The sequence below is a fragment of the Amblyomma mixtum genome, chromosome 1 (assembly GCF_055824585.1).
Source record: "Amblyomma mixtum isolate Tamu chromosome 1, ASM5582458v1, whole genome shotgun sequence".
In the NCBI taxonomy this organism is placed as follows: domain Eukaryota; kingdom Metazoa; phylum Arthropoda; class Arachnida; order Ixodida; family Ixodidae; genus Amblyomma; species Amblyomma mixtum.
In genome coordinates this window covers 1,195,615-1,219,899 of record NC_143012.1, presented here as the reverse complement: position 1 = coordinate 1,219,899, position 24,285 = coordinate 1,195,615, and the positions used below count along the sequence as shown (strand labels likewise).

The following is a 24,285-nucleotide window of genomic DNA, read 5'->3' as shown; positions in this document are numbered from 1 at the left end:
ATCACCTTCTGCACATCGCCGCGAAGCCTTCTGCGCACGCTGAAAGCCGCCAGCTGTGGCACGCGAGATGCGACCAGTTATAATCGCAGCCACACGCAGCTGCACTGGCGATGTTGCAGCTGCTTTTGGCGCTTTACTTGGAAGCTTCTTAGCCAGCTTTAGCGGCGATGATTCCGACCGCCGAGCTGCTATCCGCCGTCGAGTTTTTCCCTCTTTCTGGCAGCAGTTCAGTCAAATAAAGTGTTTCTTTTGGAAGACTTTCGCCTTCTATCCGACTGCTGTTGCCACGACGTGACGTGACAACTTTACCTCTTTCTCGCCGCCTCCTTTCTCACCCACGCGATAGTTCAGGTACCTACCATACAGTGCTGCTAAGCAGAATATTCAAAGTTACACACTTCCTTGTGCTATTGTAGAAACGCGTGATTATCTCTTCATCTACTGGGCCCGCACAGATCCAACCTTTCAATTATAAACTTATACTTTTATTGGTGCCGTCTTTTCGCATCACTGAAGCGATGCTGTGCACCAGATAGAGCAGACGTAGCCGCGAACGATGATGGAATCCCATAAGGAAAATAACCTCTATTCCTTAATCTTGACCCCTAGTATCCTGAATAAGGCTAATAATAAGGAAGATAGCAATAGAACTCAGCAAACACCACCACTGACGGGACGTTCTCAACAGCCTCCCATCCCCCCTCCTACTCAGTTTACTTCAGCCTCGTGGCAAAATCCGAGATAGGTCCTGCTCAACAGATGCCAGGCGAAGAAGGAGTACTCATTACGACACACCATAGCCGCGACGGCGCCGTCCTGTAGCCTAAAAGCAATCCAGCATGCAACCACAACTTGAAAGCAAGACACAGGATTCTCACTCAGTATTCATTTGCTGTATGCTATAAAACATACAAATCATCGCTTAGAATGCGCAAAAAAAATTATGTAAGTACTATATACATCCTGGAACGTCCATAAGCATTGGTTATTCAGATATTGTCACGACCAGAGGAGCCGTGAAGGTAGGCGTCGGGAAGAACCCAAGACTGGGAGCCTTTAATTATAGTCAGGTTCCAGGACACAGAACAGGCGCCTCGAGAGCCCACCGCCGTTTCGTCGTCGTCTTCTACTCAGCGCGGAGGCCGCGCGGCGCGTTAGGCGCGTGGCATTATTCCCCCCCCCCCCCCCCCCCCCCCCCCCCCCCCCCCCCCCCCCCCCCCCCCCCGCGAAAGAAAACATCGTCTCGATGTGTAATGGGATATGTACAGTGAGGGGAGGAGGAGCAAAAAAAGAAAAGAATAGGGGTGAGGTGAACTATACAATGCGCGCTAGATGACATGCGGGGAGAGTCAAGTTCACACGTGGGGTAAGGGGAAAAAGGTACAAAACACAGCGTGAACACAGCGCTGAGTCACGCGAAAAGTACGGCTTTAAGCGCACTACATGCACGATTTCAGGCCGTTGACGCTGAGGGCCGACGATCACAGTTCCATGGGGAACAACTTCGTAGTTGACGCTGTTCAGGCGGCGCAGGACTCTGTACGGGCCAAAATAGTTATGTATAAGCTTTTCGCACAATCCCTTGCGGCGCACTAGTGTCCACACCCACACGTGGCCGCCCGGCTCGTAGTGCACGTCCCTGTGCCGAAGGTTATAGTGTCGGGCATCGGCGGATTGCTGCTCCTTGATGTGCTAGCGGGCCAGCTGACGGGCCTGCTCTGCTTGTTCCACGAAGTGGCCTGCTTCAGGGGGGAGCTATGCGTCGCCGTACGGCAGCATGGCGTCTAGCATCACGCGGACCTCTCTGCCATACACGAGACGGAACGGGGTGAACTAGGTGGTTTCCTGCGTCGCGGTATTATATGCGAAGGTTACATATGGCAAGACCTCATCCCAGGTTTTGTTTTCAACGTCGACGTACATCGAGATAATGTCCGCCTATGTTTTGTTGAGCCGTTCCGTTAGACCATTGGTTTGGGGATGATACGCTGTTGTTGGTCGATGAGCAGTATGGCTAAGCGCTAAGATGTCACGTAGGAGTCGGGCTGTAAACGCCTTGCCTCGGTCAGTAATGATGGCCGATGGGGTGCCGTGTCTAAGCACGATGTCGTGCATAAAGAAGTGGGCAAATTCGGCGGCAGTACCTCGTGCAAGGGCCTTCGTTTCAGCGTAGCGGGTCAAGTAGTCTGTGGCGACTACAATCCACTTGTGGCCGGTCGACGAGAGAGGAAATGGCCCCAGAAGGTACATGCCGACTTTGTCGAATGGTATTTGTGGCGGCTCGATGCACTGAAGCAGTCCAGGAGGCTTCAGCGCGGATTTTTTCCGCCGCTGGCATTGCCGGCATGTCCGAACATAATGCTTGACACTTGAAGTTAGGTTGGGCCAGTAATAGTTCTGCCGGATTCGGGATAAGGTGCGTGTAACTCCAAGGAGGCCAGAAGTCGGTTCATCATGGCAGGCAAGGAGGACTTCATCCCGCAGATCAGACGGTATGACGAGCAGGTAAGTTGTCGGACTTGAAGTAGAGTTCTTTTTATAAAGCACCCATCTCCGCAGGCAGAACAACGATAGTCCACGAGCTAGGCATTGTGGTATTTCAGGGCATCCACCTTCGAGATGTTCGATGAGCAGACGCAGCTCGGCGTCGGCACGCTGTCTGGAAACGAGCTCAGACGTGCTGACCGCTCCGAGGAGCTATCATCGTCGGTGGTGTCTTGCGGAGGAGGTTCGACGGGAGCGCGTGACAAGCTATCAGCGTCGGTGTGCTTCCGGCCTGACTTGTAGGTGACGGTGAAACCGAGTTCCTGCAGGCGTAATGCCCAACGTGCTAGGCGGCCGAAAGGGTCCTTTAAATTTTTCAGCCAGCACAGCGAGTGGTGGTCGGTGACGACACAAAACGGTCTGCCATACAGGTATGGGCGGAACTTAGCGGCGGCCCAGACTACCACGAAACATTCTTTTTTCGTGGTAGAGTAGTTCAACTCAGCACGCGACAGTGCGCGGCTGGCGTAGGCAATTACTTTGTCGACACCGTTTTGCCGCTGAACTAGAACGGCGCCAAGACCGACGTTGCTCGCATCCGTGTGCACCTCCGTGTCGGCATCTTCGTCGAAATGTGCCAGGATGGGCGGCGATTGGAGTCAGCGTCGTAACTCGTCGAAGGCAGTCTGCTGTTCGTTGCCCCAGGAAAATGACGTGTCAACACGGGTTAGGAGCGTCAGAGGGCTGGCGAGCTGGGCGAAGTTTCTAATGAAGCGGCGATAATAGGAGCGCAGGCCCAGAAAACGTCGGACTGCTTTTTTGTGGGCGGGCACCGGAAAGGCAGCAACGGAAGCAAGCTTCTCTGGGTCAGCTCGGATTTCGTCAGCACTAATGACGTGCCCGAGGAACTTCAATTCGGTGAACCCAAAGTGGCATTCTTCTGGTTTGAGGGAGAGGTTAGCGGATCGAACGGCTTCGAGGACAGTCCTGAGGCGGTTCAGATGTTCCGTGAACGTTGCGGAAAAAATGATGACATCATCAAGATAAACAAGACAGGTCTGCCACTTCAAACCTGTGAGAACGGTGTCCATCATTCTTTGCAACGTGGCAGGAGCACAGCAGAGCCCGAATGCGCGGACGCGAAATTCATACAGCCCGTCCGGTGTGATGAAGGCGGTTTTCTCACGGTCCCTCTCATTAACTTCTATCTGCCAATAACCACTTCTGAGGTCGACCGAAGAGAAGTACTTGGCTTGACGAAGTCGGTCGAGGGAGTCGTCGATACGCGGGAGCGGATACACGTCTTTCTTGGTCACACTGTTGAGCTTCCTGTAGTCGACACAGAATCGTAGTGTCCCGTCTTTCTTTTTCACGAGGACGACAGGAGACGACCACGGACTGCTTGACGGTTGGATGACGCCGTCTGTGAGCATCTCTTCGACTTGTGTTTGGATAGCATCCCTCTCAAGAGGGGACACACGATAGGGCTGCTGATGGATGGGTCGGGCTCCTTCATGCGTGATAATGCGGTGTTTAACTATCGACGTGTGTCGCACTTTAGACGACGACGTGAAACACGCACCAAACTCCCGCGAGAGGTCCTGGAGTTGCCACTTTTCAGCGGGTGGAGGGCCTGGATTTATGTCCACGTTGGTGACTGCTTCGGCGTCAGCTCCAGGTGTGCCCTCCTCGCAAGCAAAGCATTCGGCCACTTCCTGAACATGGTCGACGTAAGCGATGGCTGTGCCACGAAACAGATGTCGATGCTCACTGCAGAAGTTGGTGGCAAGGACCTCTGTACAACCGTCATGTAGGGATCCAAGGCCCCGTGCCACCGCAACTCCCTTAGTGAGTACGAGGGAGACATTAGGATCGACAACCCGCAGTCCCCTATGTGGCTGGTCACAGGTAACTCTAGCGAGAATGCTGGCACGTGGTGGCACCGTAACGTTATCGTCGGCGACTCGCAGGGCGGACCGAGAACCCTGGTGCGCAGGTTCTTCTGTGGCAATTGCGGTAGAAAACGTCACCAAGCGATTCGGGAGGTCTATGATAGCACCGTGCTCGCGAAGAAAGTCGATGCCAAGGATGACATCGGGAGAATATTCGCGCATAACGAGAAAAGTGGCAACGAATGTGCAGCCTCGAACCGCAACCCCGGCCGCACACATACCAAGTGGTGCGACTAGATGTCCGCCGGCCATACGTATGTCGGAACCGTCCCAGGGTGTCGTCACTTCTTTCAGGGCCGCCGCAAGCCGTCTGCTAAGGATAGAGTAATCTGCGCCCTTATCGACCAACGCGCTGAGCTCCTTTGTGTCGACGAAAACAGGGATATCCAAAGAGACCCTGCCTTCAGTGCGGCCCGCCGATGGCTGTTGTGGACGACTCAGTCGGTGCGGCGGCAGAAGCTGGTCGGCGACTGGGGTTGCGTCGTCGGGGCGATTCGAGCGGCGCGTTGGGGGAAACTCTTCGGCGATGAGGCGTTCGGCGTCGGGGCGATTGGGTCGGTGCGGCGGCGGAAGCGGGTCGGCGATTGGAGTTGCGTCATCGCGGTGATTCAAAAGGCGCGTCGGGGAAAACTGTGCAGCGATGCGGCGTGCGACGTCGGTGTTATTCGGTTGCTGCTGCGGTGGAAGCTTTGCGGCGGATCGGCGTTCGGCGGCCTAGCCTCCAAAGGCCACCGGAGCTAGTTTTCCCGACGAGGGCTCGAGCAACCACGCTGTCCTGAGGCGAAACGGGACCCAGAGGGCGAAGACCGGCGTGGAGAAGGCGATCGCGACTCGCGGCGCGGAGGAGACGGTGAACTACGCTGGCGGGTCGTACTCGGCGATGTCTTGAGGGCGCTCTCCAGGCCGTGGACCGGGGCTGTTGATAGAAAATCCGCGTAGTCCTATTTCGCGATAGGGGCACCGCCGGTAGAGATGCCCGGCCTCACCACAGTGGTAGCAGAGCGGTCGTTGATCCGGAGTGCGCCAGAGGTGTCTTCCGCGGTGCCTGGCGCCCATTCGCCCAGTAAGGAGTCGGCTGAGCAGAGTACACCGCGACCAATGGTGGGGTGTAAGGCGAAGGCCCAGGAGATGGGGCCGCGCGGCGCACGACGTCCGCGTACGTGACTGGCTGGACAGGAGTCGGGTACGGCGCGGGATCGTATGGGGTCGGTTGCGGCGCCGGCACAACTGCAGCGTCTTGTGCTCTGAGTGCCTGCCGGACTTCTTCGCGGATGACGCTGGTGACGGAATCGACGCGAGGGGCAAAGGTTGCTTGAAGGTGCTGCAACTCCTGGCGGACCACGGAACGGATGAGTTCGTGAAGGGAGTCCGGATTCGTCCTGGGGTCATGATCGAACCGGTCCAACGGTGACAAAGTCGACGACGGACGCAGTTGCCGGGCGTACTGTTGGGATCTCTGCTGCAGCAATTTCTCCATGTGCACGGCCTCGGTCAGAAACTCCGCGACGGTGTTGGGCGGGTTCCGCACAAGACCGGAAAAGAGCTGCTCTTTTACGCCTCGCATCAGGTGCCGCAGCCTTTTTTCTTCAGGCATTGCCGGATCGGCGCGATGGCAAAGACGCGTCACATCCTCGACATACATGGCAACACCCTCATTGGGGAGCTGAATTCTAGAAGACAGGGTACGCTTCGCGCTCTCCCGGCGGTCGCTGTTGGCGTACGTACTCAGGAGCTGACGTCGAAAGTCCGGCCACGTAGAGAAAGTAGCCTCACGGTTTTCGAACCACGTGCGTGCAGAGTCTTCAAGGCTAAAGTACACGTTACGCAGCTTTGTAGCGTCGTCCCAGCAGTTAAAGGTCGCAACCCGTTCGTAGTGAGCCAACCAGTCATCGGCGTCTTCAAACAGGTGACCGTGAAAGAGCTTAGGCGTTCGTGGGGTCTGAAGGGTGAGATAGGTGGGGCTGGCTGCACGGACAGTCGGAGGCAGGGTGGATATTGGCGTCGCCATGAGAGGAGTAGTAGTCGAGGGCGCGCCAACAAAAGGGAGGGCCTCGGGGGACAGGCCTCGGATCCTCCGGCTGCCACGATGGACAGGGGTGGTCACAAGAGGCGGGCGTGTCGAGTCGTCCTCAGGAGTAGGAAGCATCGGTCGCACCTCCACCAGTGTCACGACCAGAGGAGCCGTGAAGGTAGGCGTCGGGAAGAACCCAAGACTGGGAGCCTTCTTTTAATTATATAGCCAGGTTCCAGGACACAGAACAGAACAGCGCGCCTCGAGAGCCCACCGCCCCTTCGTCGCCGTCTTCGACTCAGCGCGGAGGCCGCGCGGCGCGTTAGGCGCGTGACAATATTCTTGTTTGTTATGACAAAATAAGCATGTACAGTGCAAGAGCAAGAGTCGGATAGCTTACAGAGTCGATAAGGCAAACTGCGTTTAGTGCACGCTTGACGAGGCCCCGCCTCCGATTACATTGCACCACTAGATAAAATAGCGGTCGTTCACGCGAAGAACAATCAAGAAGCAATCACTTTTAAAACACACCATTTGCTGAATATACAATGCGCAGTAAAAGCCAAGTTGACACATCCATTATAAAGCCTATAAACAGTCACAAAGGCGAATAGCAGAGGGGCTCAGTCCAAGTTAGATAGCTGGTTTGTTACAGCTGGATCGTTCTCTGAATTCTTTCCAAATATTCGAAATAAAGGGCAACACAGTATACATCACAACAAAGCAGATATGTCGTATCTGGCAAAAACTGTTTTCACTTTTGTAGATTTTTGCTGTTTTCAAATTACAAGCCATTCCAACTAATTCTGGAAACAAGCTTAATAGTGCGGGAGCTTGGTAGTTCATTTAATGCATGCCGTAAGATTTTTGGCCCATCTAGTAATAGTACCTCTGTTCCCGAGGTCGTAGGCACAATCAGAACGTTTGTATTTCGCGAGAAATCGCGGTTGATCACAATTTATTTCTCTATGTACTTGTAGCGCAAAGTGTTGGCGAAATATGTTTGTAAAGGCGAGCAGTTTATGTTTATAGAAAGACCCTTGCGTATATTCGGGCAGAGATAAGTTTTCGATAAGTCGAATTGCTTTTTTATGCTATGAAGGTGTTCGCTATTACCTTTCGAAGTTGTGCCCAGACTAATATGCAGTATTGCAGCCGTGAGTCAATCATTGCGTAGTACAACCGTCGCTTCAACCACGTGGGCAATATGTATCTGAATTTGTTTAGCACAACCAGAGTTTTCGATATGCAGGTGCAAGTGCAATCGATGTGCTGTGTCAAGTTAAGGTTTTCATGAAAAAGCACGCCTGGAAATTTTTGCTTGTTCACTTGTGTTATCGCTTTTCCCTGAAGTTAATTCCAACTTTAGGCAAGAGTTTACAGCCTTGTTTTCGGCTCGAAAAATTATATAGTTTGTTTTATCCGTGTTAAGGACTAGCTGATTCGGAGGTAGCCATTTAGATAGCTGTCCAAGCAATGTATTTGCATGCGATAATACGCTCGTTACCTCGGAGCTTCGAAAAAAATATTGGCGTAATCAGCGTACAAAATAATCATCAGGTGTTCGTGGTATGCACACAATGTTATTAACGTATAAAATAAATAAAAGTGCACCCAAGATTGATCCGTGTGGCATATACTGTATTTTCGAATTGATGTAAAGTTGTCAATCTTTACAAACTGACGATTGTCTTGCAAATAACTTTTAACGAAATCAAGCACGATTCCGTGAATGCCGCAGTTATGAAGTTTACAATATGACATGTTTAGCTGAATCGAATGCTTTCCTAGAACCAAACAATATGCCCATTGTGTAAAACTGATTTTCCACATTAGTTACTATTTTTTTCTTTAATATTGTGACGGACTAGACGACGACAAAGTGGACAGCAGCACGGGCACGAGCGCTTGTGCTAGGCCCGCAGCCAATAAACCATATCATCGCCATCTGTCATCACGTCTAGTTCTTCGCTGTGCCGTCACGTAACATTTGGTGAAGGTGCTGGGTGCCTTCATCATCGTGATTCCGGAGCTTAGGAGCATGCTATCCACCGAGGCCTTCTGTTGAATGCCCGTGGCTTCGCACTTCCCCATCATGCCTGGTATGCCCGACACCGCCACTCACTTCTGCCCCGCACCAAGCCCCGACCAGAAGACACGACGACCGCCGCCAGTGACCAGAGACCCCACTGACCACCCACTCCTGAGAACCTAGAAGACACGACGACCTACGACCCCAAGGAACCTAGACCGCCGCCACTGAACAAAGACCCCACTGTCACCCACCCACACGTGAGAACACCGTACCACAGCCCCTGCCACGGCCGCTTGATGCAAAGCGCAAAGCGAGGTGCGGCCAGCCACGTCGCGCCGCCGACAATGGGTGAGCATGTCCTGGCGGAGTTTATAGTCGCGGCCGCTGTTTTCGGTGGGGGCGCCACTGTTCGGGGACAGGTCCCGGGAGTGGACTCCCGAAGCGCTCCTTGCTTCGTCGTGTTCGAGCGCGTTTGCGTCGTGTAAAACCGCGTTTGCCTTCCATATTCAATGCAAAATAAAAACCACTACTACTACTACTACTCACGTTCCTCATGACTGCAGTGCTTTCTTTGGATTTTCTGCTGTGCGCGTGAGTGAGCACGTTTGCCTCGCGTCTGCGGTGCTGGATTTGGACTTTTCGCGTGCGCGTGAATGAATGTTTGCCTCGTGTCTGCCGTGCACTCTTTGGGATTTTCGTGCATGCGTGTGTGGAGGTCAGGGACGTGTATGGGGCACGATGTCGCGCATCTGCCGTGTGCCACTGTCCGTCACGAACTCCAGAAAACTGCCAACTGTGAGATATCATGAGTTTCCCTCTGAATTACAGCGTCGAGAAGCGTGGCTGAAAATATCGCTCGCCAAGGACTGTCAGGGAAAGGAAGAGAGTGGGTGCCAAGCGACAGGTCTCTGGCATGTTCCTTGCATTTTACAGAGAATGACTACAAAAAGTAAGGTCAAGGAAGGTTCTTGTGAATGGTTCCTTCCTTTCTTGTATGACCATGCAATAAAAGTGTCAAGTACTTTGTGGTTTTCTCGGCTGCAGGTGGGCTTATGAAGTTCCACAACTTCAGCTGTGATCGTTTTTTTTATAAATTGCAATAACTTGTGTATATAAGAGCCAAAATTCGACGTGACACGAAACGGAAATTTACTGCGTGTGACCAGCTGTGCGTGTCTGTCTCATTCACCGTCTACATGGGGTAGCGAGAAGTGAATAAAAATCAGGGAGCACTTTGACGATCTAAAGTGCGAAGAGGCGAAAGCCTTTAACCGCCTCTGTCGGTGCCCTCTGCTTGGCGACTGTTAAAGATCGTTTGGCGACTCTTGAACGCTTCCGTACGGCATCGCGAGCGCGTTTCGTAGTGGGCGACATTGGAGCGCGCGCGGGCTGCATCCTTCCTCGATCAACGTTCAGAGAGCACCTGAGAGAGGTCTGGGTGATACGACCATTGTGCAAACTTTTGACGTCATTGTACATGCGCCGTTGTTAAACCACCTGAGGATTGCGCATGGGGCACTGCGCATGCGCAGTGTGCGCGTTTAGTGGGTATCATGAACTAATCATCATTACTGTTCGTACATCTACTGTTTCGCTCCTGTGCACCGTTAGCAAGGTAATGGAGCACTTTATTTTTAATCATATAAGCAGTTTTCTGGAAAATAATAATTTCTTTTCTGAGGGACAGCACGGTTTTCGACGTGGCCTATCCACGGTTACGCAACTACTACACACTACTAATGATCTCATGGTAGCTTTGGATCAGGATGGGCAAATTGATATACGGTTCCTCGACTTCGAAAAGGCGTTTGACCGAGTCTGTCACAAAAGGTTATTACTTAAGCTAAAAAGTGTATTGCAAAGTGAACAAATTTTGAATTGGCTTGATTGTTACTTATCCAATCGACAACAGTATGTCTGCATTGAAACTCACTTTCTTCATCTGCCCCTGCATTATCCGGTGTACCACAAGGTTCTGTCCTTGGACCTCTTCTTTTTGTGATCTATTTAAATGACCTGTCTTTGGATTCCTCTGTACAATGCCGGTTCTTCGCCGATGACTGCATCGTGTACCAGGTCATCGAATCTGTGCAAGATCAAATTGTGCTACGTGATTACCTCTCTACAATTAACAGTTGGTGTCAATCCTGGCGTATGAACCTAAATGTCTCTAAATGTGCCCACATGATGGTCACAAGAAAGAAAAAACCGTTAATATATACTTACAAATTTAACAATGCTGATGTCAAGCGGGTTGACAACTTCAAATATCTTGGAGTTATAATTGACTCCAAATTAACGTGGAACGCACATGTTGAATATGTTGTGTCGGCGTCACTAAAAAAGCTGTGGTTATTAAAGCACCGCATGAGGCACTGCACTAGTGCAACAAAACTTGCAGCATTCACGACACTCGTTAGGCCAATTCTTGATTATGCTGACACTGTTTGGGACCCTCATACTAAGAAAAACATCAATCACATTGAAGGGGTACAAAAGAAAGCACTTCGATTCATTTTTAACGCTTACCATTGAAGTATCTCTGTTTCAGACCTGAGAACACGAGCTGGGCTCCCGTCGCTAGAAATGCGCCGTAAACTACACCGCCTACACATGATGTACAGTATTGTCAACCACCATGTCAAAATAAGTTTTCATACTTACATGCACTTCAACGAATCCAGCAAAACTAGAGGCAAGCACAGCAAAACAATTGTAATGCCGCAGGTTAAAACTAACGCCTACCGCTCATCATTCTTTCCTCGAACCACAGCCGAGTGGAACGCCTTACCCTGTGAAGTAGCTGACATGCCCTCAGTTGAATCTTTTGTTACGGCCGTGTCATCTTACCTATGATGTAGCAAGTATTTCTTTACAACGCTTCTTGCTTTGCCGTCCGCCTTTCAAAGTGTATTCCTTCTTTCTTTTTTTGTGTGTTTTTTGATTGTGCACATTCCTTCGTGGCTGATTGTCAATAGCATGTTTTCTTTCTTTGCCGCTGTTAAACTCACCTTAGCAATTGTTCAAGAACAATGTATCCACTCCTGCTTTGACTGCCAAGAGGCAGTTGGCAGTATTTCATACATAAAAAATAATAAAAAAATACTACTACACCATTAACTATCATTACTGACTTTTCAAGTAACCATTATTGACAGCTGCCGCGGACGCATGGACGGACGGACACACTGGCGAGTCATGAACCATAAAAGGCTTACGCCTTAAAAGTAGATCGAAAGCTTCAGGCGCATTAATGCAACATCCTCAGGTACAGCCGCGCGCGCCGTCGTGCATCGTATAGGCGGCCGTTATGGACAGCGTTCAGGCATACACTTCCTACCTGCTGCGGTGATTGTGACATAATCGGCGTTCTCAATGACTACTTAAAAATGCAATCTTTAATGAGCAAGTAGAAAGCGCACTGTTTACGCCTCAAACAGTGAGCAACGGGCGTACCGACGCAGCTGTCGCGGCGTTTCCCTGCGAGCAGTTGTCCCCGAGCAGTGGCGCCGCGGCGGGCGCACGGAGAACTAGGCCCAAGACGCCGTTTCTGTGCGACGTGGCGGGCCGCACCTCGCTTTGCGCTTTGTATCTAGCGGCCGTGCCCCTGCCATTGGGTACGTACACGGGCCTCGTCGTTGACTTCCGGAGACCGGTGGCTCCTCATTCTTCGTGGACCTGGCTTCATTTGCTCATCATATGCTCCTCTCTTTCATCGTGACGGCGAGCCCTGCATCTCCTTCTCTTCTGTGTTCATCCCCCCTGTCAAGCCCGTCGTCACGCCCTGTACTGCCGTTCTCCTAGTTTGCGCAATCTGGACGATCGCCAGGTAGCCCCGGGTAGTGTCACGGACTAGAAGACGACAAAGTGGGCAGTGGCACGGGCAGGAGCACTCGTGCTAGGCCCCCAGCCAATAAATCATACCATCGCCACTGTCATCACGTCTAGTTATTCGCTTTGCCGTCACGTACAATACCCAACAACGCAGTTTCCACTGATTTTCCTTTCTGAAAACCATACTGCTGTTTCGCTATTGTCTTTCTTTGATACGAAGCTGAAAAGTCTATTATTGACTATGCACTCAGGACCTTCTAAAACAAGGGTAACACAGAGATAGTTCTGCACTTGGCAACAGCACTCTTAGATCCACCTTTATGTGTTGCGCAGGCGCGAGCAATTTTCATCTTGTCTGGGACTATACCATGCCGCATAGCTATATTGCAAATATGGGAGAGTGGCACGGAAAGGATGTCAGATCAGCTTTCACTGGACAGACAGCAATGTCATTGTAAACACCTGCAGAAGAATCTTTCATGTGTTTTATCACTGCTTTGGTGCTATTGTTGACAAAAGAGCCCGGGAACGGAAGCAAATAAGAGGCAAAAGAAAAAATAATGCATGCCAGGTGGATCATGAATCACCCTTTGTGCCATGTGCAGAGGGAGTAGTATATGACATACCTTTTAAATGCGGCAAGAATTACATTGGGCAAACCGGGAAATGCATAAATACACGCTTACGTCAGCATAAAACCTCTTTGAATGGTGCTCCTTCATCAAATCTGTCCCTTCATCGCAGAGATTGTCATCTGAACAAACCCGGTGTGTGTAATAAAAAAGCATGCTTTCCACTGCTTAACAGGACAAAGATTAAATTCAGACATCCAGATAAGCTGACTAGGGAGTTGTGTGAAGCCTATCACATTCACAAGAACAGCGACACGTGCGTTACCACACCATCTGTAAACTTACATGAATGTGAAATTTTGTATCTAGATTCTTAACTTTCTTTTGCGTGCTTTTTGCGGGAAGCGCAGGCGCTTTGGGTTGTCAGTTGTGTGCATATAATCTGTGTTTTTTCAAATAAACTTTCAGTTGTTAGTAGCGCTTGTCCTTGTCTTCCTTCTCTGTTCTTGTGCCTAGTCGCAGCGCGGGTGAAAATTTTAAAGATGTACCAACTAGCTCAAACCACCATTTTGCTCCAGTCCTGATGGTATCACGTCAAAATTCCTTAAAAACACCAAATTTTATTCATCTATCATCTTAACAAAACTTTTCGACCAATGTTTATCCACCGGCTTGGTTCCTGATGATTGGACGGTAGGGAAGGTAGTTCCCGTACATAAAAATGGTGACAAGCATGATGTTAAAAACTATCGCCCCATATCTTTGACATGTGTTCCATGCAAAATTCTTGAGCCTATCATATCATCCGAAATCGCTACCAATCTTGATTCTCAATCTTCTTTTCATAGTTCCCAACATGGCTTCAGAAAATATTATTCATGTGAAACGCAGCTGGCATCTTTCACTCACTTTCTTCACAGCGTCCTCGACCACGGCGGTGTTGTCAACTGTATATTTTTAGATTTTTCTAAGGCTTTTGACAAGGTATCACGCACTCTACTGCTCTTTAAATTGCACCAACTTAACCTGGATCCCAACGTTTTTGCATGGTTGAGAAGTTTTCTTACTAATCACTCCCAATACGTAACGATTAACGAAATCGACTCCAATTATGTCCCCGTTGATTCCGGCGTGCCACAAGGCTCCGTTCTTGCTCCCTTGCTCTTTCTAATTTACATAAATGACTTACCCACCAAAATTCGATCTCGGGCTGGCCTTTTCGCAGATGACTGTGTAATTTATCGCGAAATAACCAATCCTAATGACGAAAAGATTCTGCAATCAGACCTTAACGCAGTAACTGCATGGTGTCAGGATTGGCTAATGACTCTTAACTCTAACAAGTGTAACTTAATGCATGTATCTCGAACTAACTCTAATGTTTCTTCTTATATTCTTCAGGATTCCCCGCTTGAACATGTAACATCTAATACTTGGGCGTCTTATCTTCATCCAAATTATCATGGGAACAGCACATCAACTATATAACTAGCAACGCTAACCGATCTCTAGGCTATCTGAAACGTAATTTCGCGACCATTTCTTCATCTCTTAAATTACAATTTTATAAAACACTGATCCGTCCAAAACTTGCGTATGCTGCTTCTGTATGGATCCCGGCCTTGATCATCTGAACTAACTCTAATGTTTCTTCTTATATTCTTCAGGATTCCCCGCTTGAACATGTAACATCTAATACTTGGGCGTCTTATCTTCATCCAAATTATCATGGGAACAGCACATCAACTATATAACTAGCAACGCTAACCGATCTCTAGGCTATCTGAAACGTAATTTCGCGACCATTTCTTCATCTCTTAAATTACAATTTTATAAAACACTGATCCGTCCAAAACTGGCGTATCCTGCTTCTGTATGGATCCCGGCCTTGATCATCTGAACTAACTCTAATGTTTCTTCTTATATTCTTCAGGATTCCCCGCTTGAACATGTAACATCTAATACTTGGGCGTCTTATCTTCATCCAAATTATCATGGGAACAGCACATCAACTATATAACTAGCAACGCTAACCGATCTCTAGGCTATCTGAAACGTAATTTCGCGACCATTTCTTCATCTCTTAAATTACAATTTTATAAAACACTGATCCGTCCAAAACTTGCGTATGCTGCTTCTGTATGGATCCCGGCCTTGATCATCTGAACTAACTCTAATGTTTCTTCTTATATTCTTCAGGATTCCCCGCTTGAACATGTAACATCTAATACTTGGGCGTCTTATTTTCATCCAAATTATCATGGGAACAGCACATCAACTATATAACTAGCAACGCTAACCGATCTCTAGGCTATCTGAAACGTAATTTCGCGACCATTTCTTCATCTCTTAAATTACAATTTTATAAAACACTGATCCGTCCAAAACTTGCGTGTGCTGCTTCTGTATGGATCCCGGCCTTGATCATCTGAACTAACTCTAATCTTTCTTCTTATATTCTTCAGGATTCCCCGCTTGAACATGTAACATCTAATACTTGGGCGTCTTATTTTCATCCAAATTATCATGGGAACAGCACATCAACTATATAACTAGCAACGCTAACCGATCTCTAGGCTATCTGAAACGTAATTTCGCGACCATTTCTTCATCTCTTAAATTACAATTTTATAAAACACTGATCCGTCCAAAACTTGCGTATGCTGCTTCTGTATGGATCCCGGCCTCGATCATCTGAACTAACTCTAATGTTTCTTCTTATATTCTTCAGGATTCCCCGCTTGAACATGTAACATCTAATACTTGGGCGTCTTATTTTCATCCAAATTATCATGGGAACAGCACATCAACTATATAACTAGCAACGCTAACCGATCTCTAGGCTATCTGAAACGTAATTTCGAGACCATTTCTTCATCTCTTAAATTACAATTTTATAAAACACTGATCCGTCCAAAACTTGCGTATACTGCTTCTGTATGGATCCCGGCCTTGATCATCTGGGCAATTTCCTCACTGGCGTCCCAGAACCCTCCTCGCAGCGCCGCCTCTCCTCCTCCGCTCTTTTCTCCCTTCTCCTCTTTTTTTCTTTCACGGCTGTTGCGCTCTTTGGTCTATTCCTCCGGCGAGTCTGCCTCCGCGCACCGCCGCCGCGAATCTGCGCGTCTTCTGAACCGCGGCCTGGTCAGCGCGCCTCTCAATGTGCTGACGCATGAACACGTAGGTGGTGGTGGAAACGTTTATTGCCAATGATGTAAATCGTAGGGGGCGCCTGGTTTGCCGCAAAAGTTTGCATGATTACGAGAATTGGTCTGGGTATCGGGCATGCAGCAGTATTGGGTATTGAGCAGTCCGGGTTTGTAGTTGTCGCCAATGTGCAGCCTGCGACGGAGCGGGGGGTGCGTATTCCCTTCTTTTGTCTCGGTAATACGAGAGAATATCACGGAAGGAGACCAGGTAGTGCATTCCCTGCTCACGACAGTATGAGGCATTAAAGGCTTTCGCCTTAATAAAGCGATTCTGCTCGTATTGTCTTTCACAGCTGTTCTGCTCCTGGCGAGCTTCTAGGGCGGCCGGCTCGCGATTTTCGCGTTGCCCTTCGAGCCATTTGTGTGGCCGGCACGTTCCCCGCGCAAAGAAGGCGACTGCGCACGTACTTAAAATGGCGTTAAAGGGCGATTCACACGACGGTCCGTTCGCCCGCGGCCCGCGCACTACCTGGTCTCCTTCCGTGATATTCTCTCGTATTACCGAGACAAAAGAAGGTAATACGCACCCCCCGCTCCGTCCCTCACCATAGCGCAGGCTGCACATTGGCGACAACTACAAACCCGGACTGCTGCTGCATGCCCGATACCCAGACCAATTCTCGTAATCATGCAAACTTTTGCGGCAAACCAGGCGCCCCCTACGATTTACATCATTGGCAATAAACGTTTCCACCACCACCTACGTGTTCACGCGTCAGCACATTGAGAGGCGCGCTGACCAGGCCGCGGTTCAGAAGACGCGCAGATTCGCGGCGGCGGTGCGCGGAGGCAGACTCGCCGGAGGAATAGACCGAAGAGCGCAACAGCCGTGAAAGAAAAAAAGAGGAGAAGGGAGAAAAGAGCGGAGGAGGAGAGGCGGCGCTGAGAGGAGGGTTCTGGGACGCCAGTGAGGAAATTGCCATCATCTGAACTAACTCTAATGTTTCTTCTTATATTCTTCAGGATTCCCCGCTTGAACATGTAGCATCTAATACTTGGGCGTCTTATTTTCATCCAAATTATCATGGGAACAGCACATCAACTATATAACTAGCAACGCTAACCGATCTCTAGGCTATCTGAAACGTAATTTCGCGACCATTTCTTCATTTCTTAAATTACAATTTTATAAAACACTGATGCGTCCAAAACTTGCGTATGCTGCTTCTGTATGGGATCCCGGCCTTGATCATCTGATAACAACCATCGAAGCTCTTCAGAATCGGTCTGCTCGCTACATTCTCAGTAATTATCATCGCACTGCCAGCACAACTAACATGAAAAACACGTTACACCTATCTCCACTCTCCTTGAGACGTCAGATACAGCGACTTTATTTGCTCCATAAAATATACTACCACAACACACTTCTTTATTTATTTTTTTTTATTGAAGGTACCTACAGCGCCTTGAGAGGCATTATTGTAGGGGGGGTAAGTACATTAAAGGTAAAATTCAATACAGCACAAGAGAACCAAACAGAAGTAAAAGTTACAGGAAAAAGTTAAGAACTTCCAAAAAGATAAAAGCATTCTGATTGCACCCGAGACGCAGAGCCAACACTGACAGCAGCATAATCAGAATATTGCATGGTCAATTGCGGCCTGGAAATTCTCGCTCTCAAACACTTCAGTAGGCAGCAAGTTCGAGTCACTTATTGTGTTGGGAAAAAAGATTATTTAAATGTATTAATCCGGCAGTTATACCCTCTAATTTTCATGGTATTGTCCCTTCTACTCGAAACGTAGTGAAGTTGCCTTAAATAGAGGCTTTGATTAATTCCTGTTTTATTATTGTAAATGTCATACAAAAACTTGATTCTAAAAACTTTTCTTCGGTGGGATAATAACTTCCAACCAAGAGCTTCCCGAAGTTCAGAACTTCTAACCTTAAAGTTATAATTCCCAGTTACGAACCTTGCTGCCCGCTTCTGAACTCGTTCTAGCTTGTCTTTTAGAATATTTGTGAATGGGTCCCAACATACGCATCCATATTCGAGAATTGGCCTGACATTCGTAACGTACAATGTTTCTCTTAGGCGTGGAGTTGTATGTACACTTCACCATCTTTTACTCCACCGGCCCTCTTATGTGTCACATCGCGTGGACCATCGTCATAAAATTGGATCTTTCGCATGCCACACAAATACCTTTCATAAATCATTTCTTTCGCGCTCAATAACAGAGTGGAACCACCTTCCCGAAGATTTTGTGTCTATTACTGATGTTACATTGTTCAAAAATGCCTTAAAAGCTCATTTTGGTGTCCCTGATTAATCGTTACGCACTGTTTTATTTATTTTTTACCGGACCCCCATGCCTAGAACTTTCTCCTGAAATGTTGCCTTCTCGCTGTGCGGCTGCCAGGCGCTTCGCACGTGTCGCCACAATGCGTCTTGAGTGCCATTTTGTAAAGTCTTGTGCAGTAAAGTTTTTTTTTTGTCACAACCCTGTGGCAGCTGTGCGCTGTAGAGGTTCGCGCTTGTCATCGACTTTTCTGTGGTTACCTCCTTCTGAACACCTGCCGCCGTTTCAAGTTGTAACCAACATTTAAAAAAAAAAAAACCTCTCCCCTCACCACTGTTTGCGTTTTTGTTTTGACACTTTCTTCTGTGCCTCGCGGATGCTATAGAAGCTGCTTGTTTCAAATACTGTAATACACTCGAAAAAAGCTGGTCCTCCAGCCGAAACGTCGTCAATTAAATCTTATGTTTTTCAAGTTCTGGTGACTTTATCAATTCAATTCAATTCTTTTATTATCATTTCTTAAGCACAGTACATAACATCACTGTCTGGATCCTTAGCCAAAGGCTAGTTATGGATCCATGCAATAAAAGCAAAGATATTAGTGAGGACAAATGCTTTCTACATGCATGCCAAAATAATACACACAAGAATGGTGGAAAAATGAAAAGCGTACAAGCAAGAGGGTTCAAATTACAGAAATACAAGAGGGCTCACTACAAAAAAATAGAAGAGTGTGCAAAAAAACACGAAGGCAGGAACAGCATTCTTTATACAAAATAAACGCAGTTGCCTTATAAGTGATTATTCAATGACATATAAATGGCAAACCCAACATAGACACTACAGAGAATAATAAGAAACAATCACAAAGCGATTTGCATTGTAAATCAGGTAATTATTTGTGACAGAAAAAAGGTCTTCAGTGAAATATAAGGATTAGACGTTGCAAAGACTGCACAGGGGATTTTATTCCAAGTTTTTACCCCTTGATACTCGAAGCGGCGCTGGCCATAGTCATTGCGAGATGTAGGAACCAGAAATCTTCCCTGTGCTGCTGAACGGCTGTTAGTTGGGGCTCTATGGAATGTGTTCAAAGGAAAGGGGGAGGTGCCGGAGAGGACTCTTAGTACAAGTAGTGCAACGCGAAAATCTCGAAGCTGCAATGCCGGCATTATTTGGAGTCTAAAAAACAAAGGGCGAGAAGGCGTATACGGTGTTGTGCAAGTCATTATTCTTAGTGCCCGCTTCTGCAGGCGTAAAACAGGTTCAATGTAAGTGATGTAAGTGAACCCCCATGATTCTATACAGTAAGTTAATTGGGACTGGAAAAAGCTAAAGTATATTGTTTTTAGTGTGTGTATTTCGAAATGTCGCCGAGCTTTGGCCAGAACGAAACATGCATAAGATAGTTTGCTGCGCAATTTTTCGATATGCGGTTTCCAGTTTAATGCAGCGTCTAAGGTTACACCCAAGTACTGAATAGTTTTAACTTCTTCAATTTCTTTATCTCCTATCGATATTGTGGAGCAGGTATTCTGGTATTTTTTATAAGGGGATGCAAATATAACATATTTAGTCTTGCCTATGTTCAAAGTGAGTCTATTTGTTAAAAACCATTTATTGACTCTCTGAAGTTCTGAGTTTAAAATATGCTTGGCTGTTTCAACGGAGTTAGCGGTCACCAACAATGAGGTATCGTCGGCGTACATAATGGCACGGGTATTTATTAGGCAATCGGGTAAGTTGTTTATGTAGAGTGTAAAAAGTATAGGCCCCATTACTGAGCCCTGCGGAACACCTACGGAAATAGAACGCGAACTTGACGCGTGTTCGTCAATAATAACACACTGCCGTCGCCCAGTTAAATAGCTTCTAAAGAAATCGAGTGATACACCTCTGAACCCATATCGTTCTAGTTTCTTGCATAAAATATCGAGATCCACAGTGTCGAATGCCTTCTTAATATCCAGGAATACACCAACAGAAATATTGTTATTATTGAGTGCTTCATTGATTGAGTCAGTTATAGAAAGCACGGCCGTGGTGGTCGATCTAAATTTCTGAAAACCATGTTGGGACATTGACAGAATTGCATTTTTAGTCAGGAATTGCGTAATTCTTTTAGCCAATAGTTTTTCGAAGAGAGTGTTGATACAGCTAAGGATTGAGATCGGCCTATAGTTTCCGAGTTCATTAGGATTCCCACTTTTGTAGATAGGGACTACCTTGGCGAGCTTCAAAATATCAGGATAGATGCCGGACAGAAACGCTTTATTAAATAAAGAGGCTAAGGTGGCAGCTAAGACGCCACTGTTGTTTTTAATTATGGAAACCGGAATACCATCGAGACCCGTGGCCTTAGTGGCATCCATTGAATTAAGTGCACTCATTACTTCGTCACTGCTTATTTCTATAAAACCGAAGGTCTTTTCAAGATACTCAGGCAGAGAAGGTTCGTCTGTGAGACCCATACTTAAACGTAAATCAGCACCCACTGAGCAGAAATGATCGTTAAACTGATCTGATAGCAGGTGTTTATCTGCGGAAAGGGCCAGGTCAGGAAGTATTCGGTTTGATGAAGTAGGCTGAATTATCGAGTTCACTGTAGCCCAGAGTTTCTTAGAATTGCCGGCGCATGCATTTATTTGGTTACTAAAATATAGCTTCTTCTGTACACGCATGGTAGCAACAGCTTTATTTCTATGAATCTTATACTGAGCACTATAATATGCGTTCCCTCTGTTTTGTTTCATTTTGGTGTGCCAGTGATCGCGCGTTTTTATCATGTTTAGCACAGCTGCTGTCATCCAAGGGCACACTGGATGAGTATAGTACGTTTTTTTCTGCGTAAAACTACAATCATTTATCACAGCTTTAATTCTATCGACAAGGCTGCAGCAGTGTTCATTGGCATTCATATCGGCGAGGTCTGCAAAGCTCATTTCAGAGAGCCTGAGTGCGCATTTTTGATAGTCAATTTTCTTCCTATGTTCGCACGTGCTGTCAGAAGTTCTACGGCTAGCTCTATCGTCTACGCGGTATAAGAAGGCAATCGCGAAGTGATCTGCCACTGCCGTATCATATGCCCCAGCCAAATAATTAGGTGGCACGAAATTGCATAGAACATGGTCGAGGCATGTCGAGCTGAAACCTGCGATTCGGGTCGGAGTAGAGATAAGATTCGTAAATCCATATGAAAATAACAGGTCAGTGTATTCACTGTGGTTGGCACCTAAAGTATCAATATTAGTATCACCGACGATGATTGCTTTTTTGTTCATATCGGTTACGTGTATAAAAACAGATTCAAGATCATTCACAAACTTACTGCGATCTGCGTGGGGGGCTCTATAAACAACACCAACCATGACACCTTCAAGTTCAACAAATAGAAATTCCGAACTGCTACTGACGGATGCGTTAAGAAACGGACATTCGCAGTGTACAAGGGTCTTTTTAATGTACAAACCTACCCCTCCTCCTCGATTGTTCGAAATGCGGGGACGGGATAGAAATACATAATTGGGAATGTTATAGCTTTCACCGGGCATCAGCCAGGTTTCCGTAATGGCTATAACATCGTAAAGAAAGCTGTGCTCTGCTAGAAACGTACAAAGGCCGTCAAAATTTCTAGCTATGCTCCTTACATTGCAATGCAGTATGGTGCGTGATTCATTTGACGTGAAAAATTCATGAGTGGTTCGTACAGTCAGCATTTTGAGTGAACTAGACTATAAGGCCGAGGTCGGCCTCTGTAGAAATTCGGATCACGTCCGAGTTGTCTGCTTTTCGCGCCAAGATCCGGCCACGAGATACCCATGCATACTTCCAGTTGTGAAGTTTCTTCGCCGCTATAGCCCTAGCAAGCAACACTTTATACTCTGGGCAAAGATGTTCGTTTACGAACACGGATGTTGATCCAGAAATGCCAAGGTCCGATGTGATTAAGCGAGTTTTTTTTGCCGACTCGAGCAGTTTATCACGGGCATCACTTGACCTGAACTTAACGATGATATTCGATTTGTTCCTGTCTTTTGTTGGCACTCGATGCACGAGGTCAATATCGTTCACCGTTATTTCTGCTCCAACTTTCGTGGCAAGAGCGGAGACAATGCCTGTCAGTGACTCGCTGTCAGTAGTAGGGATGCCTTTTAACTCAAGGTTATTTCTGCGACTGTACTGCTGAAGTTCAGTTAGCTCTGCTCTAGTACGCTGCAGCTGTTTCGAAAGTTCACTGTTTTCATGCTTTAGATAATTCTGCTCTTCCTTAAGCTCGCTTATCTCCCGACGAGACTCGGCCAGTTCTTTCTTAAATTCTTCAAAACTTTCATTCATAAATTCGACTGATCCCCGCAGGGTGCCAAGCTCATGGTTCAGGTTCTTTCCCAAGGCTTCCAACTTGCTATTAAGCTTCAGAAGAAAACTTCCAACTTCTTTCACAGTAGTTGGAGCCTTGTCGAATAGCTTTTCACTCTTTTCTTTCGTGTTAGACGGGGTACCGGACCCTTCATCATCACTCATTGCTTTAGGACGACCCAGGCACAAACTACAAAATGTGTGTACAAGTAAAGAGTATTACAGACCTGTAATACGAAAAGTAGGATGAGCGTCGGGCCGATGCGTTCGTGCCTGAATCGTCCTCAGCAATGGTTCGTCCAGGGCCAGGAGTTCAGCTTTTATACGCCCCGCTGCATCAGTGCGCCACAGTCGGAGAGCTGGAGTATGCGCACACGCGCCGACGCAGTAACCACTGGGCCCGGTGTGACGAAGTTAGTAGAAGCCAGCAAGTTGCGTTGGCAATCGTTGGCACGTGTTGGCGAACCGGGAAGCCGCGACGTTGATCCAGACAGCCGGGCCAACTGTAATACGAAAAGTAGGATGAGCGTCGGGCCGATGCGTTCGTGCCTGAATCGTCCTCAGCAATGGTTCGTCCAGGGCCAGGAGTTCAGCTTTTATACGCCCCGCTGCATCAGTGCGCCACAGTCGGAGAGCTGGAGTATGCGCACACGCGCCGACGCAGTAACCACTGGGCCCGGTGTGACGAAGTTAGTAGAAGCCAGCAAGTTGCGTTGGCAATCGTTGGCACGTGTTGGCGAACCGGGAAGCCGCGACGTTGATCCAGACAGCCGGGCCAACTGTAATACGAAAAGTAGGATGAGCGTCGGGCCGATGCGTTCGTGCCTGAATCGTCCTCAGCAATGCATTCTATTAATTCTATCAGCTGGCAAGAAATAAATTGATATATATATATATATATATATATATATATATATATATATATATGCCTGTGCTTTTATCTTAATTATGTTGTGTAATCCACTCCCCTCTGTAACGCCCGACCCGGGCCCTGAGGGTATTCGAAATAAATAAATAAATAAATAAATAAATCCATTGAAGCAGGTTCTGTAGCACACGCAGACAAGGTCCGACAGCGTTGAGTTCGTCACTCCCCCGTCTGTACTTGTGTATGCGCTACTATAGTACCTGAGTAAAACACTCTCCGGGGCATGTTGGTTCATAGCTGGCAAGAATATAAGCGCAACAAGACGACACAAAGACGGAGGAAAAACGACAGGACAGGCGCTAACTTGCAACACTTTGATAGTTGCAACACTTTGATACCTGCTTTAATAGATTACTTCTAGACATCGAAAAGATTGTATATGTTCCCAAAGGTCCTGAAAAAAATTAAAAACTACAGAAAAGGACCCTGAAGAAGGCAGGTATACGACTGTTATAAAGGCTTGACACTTATAAAGGAGGCGCTGCTGTGAGGTATGCGTAGTTGCCCGTGATAGCAGAACAGTCTTGAATGTCACTGTACCTGTGGGTTTTTTTTTTCTCTTTTCAACGTAGAGCACCACATCGCCCTCTCTTCGATCATGGCGACTCAGTGATTCACAGTTATAATTATCAAACTTTACTGTGCCTTTTTCATTACA

At 47.6% G+C, this 24,285-nt stretch overlaps 1 protein-coding gene across 1 annotated transcript in view; it reads right to left on the bottom strand.

The window, feature by feature from the left end:
- LOC149365210 (beta-scruin-like) overlaps positions 1 to 24,285 on the bottom strand; it is a 212,990-nt gene that overhangs the window by 182,168 nt on the left and 6,537 nt on the right. The window lies entirely within an intron of this gene.